This window comes from Melospiza georgiana, chromosome 5 (assembly GCF_028018845.1).
Source record: "Melospiza georgiana isolate bMelGeo1 chromosome 5, bMelGeo1.pri, whole genome shotgun sequence".
NCBI classification, from domain to species: Eukaryota; Metazoa; Chordata; class Aves; order Passeriformes; family Passerellidae; genus Melospiza; species Melospiza georgiana.
Window position 1 is genome coordinate 68,979,671 of NC_080434.1, and position 6,000 is coordinate 68,985,670.

Here is a 6,000-nt window from a genome sequence, read left to right on the forward strand (position 1 = left end):
ATTGCTATAAACTTTAAATTAAGGGGCTCTCAGGCAAAAATATGGGAGCAGGAATAACAGTTCTTTAGTAGGGAAGAAAATAAAAGGATAAAATAAACAATGTAGTATACTAGAACAACACTGACAGAGTCAGAACTCAACCTGACACCCTGTGGGTCAGGGTGTTGGCAGCAGTCCCATTGGAATTGTGGCTGCAGCCCTCCTGCAGTGTCAGTGTGGTTCTGTTGGAGCAGGGATCCTGTAGAAAGCTGTAATCTTCCTCTGAAGATCCAGTGGAAGAGGCAGCTGTTGTTCCTCAGGGGAATCCAGTGGAGAAGCTGTGCTGGTGTTCCAGAATCTCCAGATTGTATCCAGGCAGGAATGCTTGGCTCCTCCCCCTGGGTGGAGCTTCTCCCAATGGGATGCTGTAGTTCTTATCAGCCATGCAGTGATATTCAATAGCCTGTTATCAGCAGATGTGCCCCCCACCCAGAGGGAAGATTGGATGTGGAAGAGATAAGGAAAACTGCCCAATGAACAGAAGACAGCTGCCATCCAGATGGCAAATAGAACATAATTTGCTTGGCAAATCCAGGACAATGCCACAGAAAAGAGGATACAAAACTGTCAAAGAATGTACAAAGTGAAAATAGTGAATGGTTTGAAAGGGAAGCCATACCACGAGTGGTTGAGGCCTCTTGGTTGGTTTAGCCTGGAGAAGAGGAGACCGAGGGGTCTGGAGCTCCTCCTGAGTAGGGACAGCTCTGATCTCTGCTCTCTGTGACAGCGACAGAACCCCAGGAAACATCTGGAGCTGTCCCAGGAGAGGTTTAGGTTGGATTTCAGGGAAAGGTTCCTCATCCAGAGGGTGGCCCCAGGCTCCCCAGGGAATGGGCACAGCCCCAAACCTGCCAGAGCTCCAGGAGAGTTTGGACAACACTCCCAGGGGTGCCCAGTGTGGGATTGTTGGGGTCTGTGCAGGGACAGGAGCTGGATCAATGATCCTGGTGGGTTTCTTCCAGCTCAGGATATTATGTGGTTCTGTGGTAAATTAGAAGCAATTAGAGGTGAAGAGTGTGAAACCTGTGGTTTCCACCAGTCTTTTAACTTCACATTTCCATGCTCCTTCCCATCCCCAGGCCGTGTGCAGGTCTCCTAAATGAGAACTAAAACCCTCAGGTAGGGGTGGCGTGGGAGAGTGTTCAACCTGTTAATTTAAGAATTAACATTCCAGGATCTTTTATGGAGAGCTTTGGGAAGGTTTTTTTTTTTCATCTCTCCTTAAAGGCTGAAGGGGAAATATTCCTGATAACAAGCAGTGCTTTTTTTCCAAGCATCACATTTCTACAGCATTGTCAAGCAAAGTCTGGGCTACATATGGAAATGGAGGCAGCTCAAAGGAAATCATTCTGGTTGACTCTCCTTGGAGACATTAATCAGAATTTGGTGCTGTCACTCCTCAAGAGCCACTTCTCTGCTGCATCTTCAAGAGACACCAAAATGCCAACAGCCCCGAGCAAGAACAGATCCTGCGTGGAAGCAGAGGGATTTTTCTCAGAAATCTTTCTGAGGGCTTGTTTTGAAGGCTCAGCACCTTGGGGAGCACCCAGGTTCACCCAGCCCTGCCTCCTGATCTGGGCATGGCCTTCCTGGAAAACAGTCCACGGGGAAACACTTCAAACAGCTCTTGGGATGAGATTTGGAGCTGTCTTGGCTCTCAGAGCCAGCTCAGGACACAATGTCCTCATGGTGTGGTGGAAAAGTGCTGGGAGAAGGGTGAAAAGAGCCTTTGGGACTTCAATACCTCGTCAGCAGCAAGCCAGGGCTGTAAAACTGCATGGTGACAATAGAAATAAAATATGTCATTTAATAATAAAAAAGCATTTTTCTCTTGGTCTCTTTATATGAAAATTGTTCCTAATCAGAATCTTTTCTTAATCTTTTCTGTTTCCTAATCAGAAAATCTCTGGCGCCATCAGATTTTAGCCCCAAACCCCTTTAACAGTTATCTCCCACTAGTTCACAATGCAAGGTTGTTTTCTAACAGGCAAACACTCCACAACACATTTCTGAGAAAGGATCTAGGGCTGTGTCTGTGGTTAGAAAAATGATGGCAGAGGTAATGGAGATGTAACAGAGAAAGCAAAAATATCCCTGTGAGAAAAAGCTGCCAGAACCAAAGATCAGGGGAAGAAAAATCCAGCAATTCCAGGTCATTTTTTGAAATCACAGTGATGTAGAGCCTTTCCACCTCTGCTTTTTTTTTTCTTTTTTTTATACAGTAAAAATCTTTTTAAATACAGACCCTTCTTATCAAAATCACTGATATATTTTTTAAAAGAAGCTTTAAGGAAAATACATCAACAAAGATAAGCTACTGGTAACACTGAAAACTAGAAAAGAATAAAGCAGTTCAACCATCAGCAAACCAATACATCAACACCACTCCATTTGTAGGTTTAAATTCTATTATCCAGTGTCCTAAATCCTCAAAAAGAGCTGAAATTGGAGCAGAAACTCCAAAAATATTTTGCAATGAGTGAAAAGGTCAGACCTAGAGATGAGCAGTCTTGGGCACGGCCACTGCTGGCCGTGTGGACGTGGTTGCCACCCAGAACAGGGAAGATTTATATATTTGGGAATAAATATTCCCAAAGCAGGGGATATTTCAGGCATGTCAGGCCTGGGGAAATATTCTTCTGGCAGCCTCCCATGCAAGAATTGGTGTTAATTGGTGAAAATTAACTTTTCTCCTGCCACAACTCACACAGAGATCAGCCCAAGCTCTTCTGCTCCTGGATTGAGGAATTTGGGAATGGGGTTCAGAACATCCCAGTGGGATTTGGCAGCACAGCAACAGGGATTTGGGGAGTGAAAAGGAGCTGAAAGGCCTCATCTGATGTCCTGGGAAGTGGCCACACTCCCTTTCTTCTCCTGGGTCACATCCCAGCACGACAGAGCCTTCTCCTCCCTCAGCTCAATGCCAGGAGAGACTCAGGATCTAAACTCTGCAAGGGATGGTGTCTAGACATTAAAGGCCAGATGTTTCCTTGAATTTCTTTCAGAGAACACCTCAAAAGGATATGGACCTGACTGGGTAGAAAAATGAGCTTCTTTTGCCTTTCACAGCCCCTGCCAGAGATGCATTCCCAAATCCTGGCAGTGTTTGGACACACAGCTTATCTCCCCTCACTTATCTCATTTCCAGAGTCACCAAAACACTTCATCAGGATTCACAATTCTCCATGGACCACAGGAAATGTTTTATTTTATGTTTAAATGTTCCACAGGTGGAAATGTTTAATTTTAGGTTTCTGCTGATGCTGAGGGTAATGGCACAATGCTCCCATTGCAGTTGCTGGGGAGAAATAAAATTGGGAAATTATTTCCTTGGCCAAACGGAGATGTCTGGTAGGGATGAGATTATTTTCACCCTAAAAAGGCTATTTCTTTCCAGGCACAACAAAGAGAGTCCTGAGGGATTTTGCAGTGCTGAAGGCGCCTGAATTTGATCTGAATCCTTCCCTGTGTAAAACCCTGCCACTGCTGGAGCTGCAAGTGTGGCTTGGAAAGCTGAATCCAAACATTTGGCATGATTGCCAAGGGCTCTGACCCAGAAATCTCGCAGTGATAAGGATTGCTGGGGTCTGTGTGAATGACACCATTAAAATCAGACCCCAAAATGGGTTAGAAACCTTTCAATTCCTGACACAGAAAAGCAGGGGGAAATAATGATCAGGAGGAGGCTCTGAGGGTGTTATGGAGTCAGGTTGAGAGACTTCAGCCTGGAGAAGAGAAGGTTCCAGGGAGGGGTCAGAGCCCCTTGCAGGGCCTAAAGGGGATCCAGGAGAGCTGGAGAGGGATGGGGGACAAGGGATGGAGGGACAGAACACAGGGAATGGCTCCCACTGCCAGAGGACAGGGATGGACGGGATATTGGGCAGGAATTGTTCCTTGTGAGGCTGAGGAGGGGCTGGGATGGAATTCCCAGAGAAGCTGTGGCTGCCCCTGGATCCCTGGAAGTGTCCAAGGCCAGGCTGGATGGGGCTTGGAGCAACCTAGGACAGTGGAAGGGGTCCCTGCACAGGGCAGGGTGTGGGACTGGATGGGATTTAAGGTCCTTTCCAACCCATTCCATCATTCTGTGGTCTCAAGCCATGACTTTTCACACTTTTACCCCAATTCCCTCTCTGGGCAGGGTTAAATGGGATATTGGGAATTAGGAATTGTTCCCTGTGAGGGTGCTTAGCCCTGGCACAGGGTGCCCAGAGAAGCTGTGGCTGCCCCTGGATCCCTGGAAGTGTCCAAGGCCAGGTTGGATGAGGCTTGGAGCACCCTGGGCTGGTGGAAGATGTCCCTGCCCATGGCAAGGGAGCAGAATGAGGTGGGATTTAAGGTCCCTTCCAACACAAACCAGTCTGAGCTGCTGTGATAACATGGATCTTCAATTTGAGGGGAAAACTTTGAGTTTTTCAGTGTCTGCTGGAAGCTCTCCAAGGGTCATGAAGCCAATGAAGGAGATCCCAGTGTCTATCCTGCCCCAGCTGGGTCTCCTGGGGATGTGTCAGGAGATGCCCTTGGCCCAACACTTGGTTTTCCACTCCTCTGCCCCCCTCCACACCTTGGGCCAAAGTGAATTTAGAGCAGTCTTGTGGTTTTAATTTGAGTGTGACAAGAGGACAAATGCTCAGCTGGACACGGAAAAATCCCCAGAGGGGCTGGGGGAACCTCAGCCTTCCTTCAACTGACCCAAAAGAAATATCTCCTCAGCTTTTCAAGCTCATTACTGGCAAATTTAGCCTGCTCAGCCTCACTAATGTGACAAATCAGGGCCAAGGCTGACCTGTGAGGGTCCAAGCAGCCTCAAACGAGGCCATCAGGAGAAATCTTTGTTTTAATTCAGGGATTAAAATAAAATACACATATGCCACGAGGACTAAGTCAGTGACACTTCAAAACTATCACAGCTTTTGGAAAGCTGAGAAGACATTATTTGGGATTTAACCAGAAAACATCTCTCTGACTGACACGATGCCACCAGCTGATGGGAAGTTCAGTTCTCTCCCCACCCCCCAATGTCCTATAAAAATAAGTGATGCAGGAAAAAAAAGAAAGAAAAAAAAGAAGAGAGCAGAGTGAGAAATCTCTTGGCTGTCAAAACATCCATCAGTGAAATGAAACACAATGTGGACACCTCACACTTAGCACTTTTGTTCTTTACTGCCAGAACCAAGGCAGAAATGTTCCAGTTTAGGATCTGGACAATAAATCAAACAGCCAGCCTTGGAAAACTTCTTCTGAGCACTGAGAAAAGTTACCTTGATACCTACAGAGATGAGACCCACTTAATCCCTCCAAAGCTTTTATTAAGGCTTTTCTTTGCACTTGTGCTATTTTTTCCCACCTCACAATAACTCACGGCAGGTGGGAAGGGGAAAAAATAGTCTGCAGCCTGGTAATTAACTAGGTTTGGTTTTAAGGCTGCAAATTACAGAGAGATGTGACTGGCTCAGGTATTTCTAATGCTCCAATCACTGTCACACCTGGGTGCTCTTCCCTGGCTGATTTGCTCAGTCCCTCCTTGTGCAGTGATGAGTCTCTGGTGTTGAGATGACCCCGAGTGTTGGGAAGGATGAAAGTTTGACAAAAAAGTCTCACAGATGCTTAGCAAAAAGATTTTTCAATGTAGAATCTGAAGAAGGAATAGAAATGAAAGTACATTTTAATATAGAAGAAAAGAATTGCTGAGCCAGTCTCACTGGATAACCAAGGAGGCAAAGGCTGTGTTAGTTAGAAGGGGTTTTTATGGCTTAGAGCAAAGGATAAACCCACCCCAAACAAGAAGATGTTTTTGCCAAGCAGAAAGAGAGCACAGGCAAACAAGGCAGCAAATGTTGCATATAGAAATTTCAGGTTTTTCCATTGCAAGAAAACTGAAAAACAACTTCTAGCTTAAACTGTAATGCACTGACTTTTAGTGATTGGAGAACAGTAACATGAATATGGTAATAACAGTAGGTA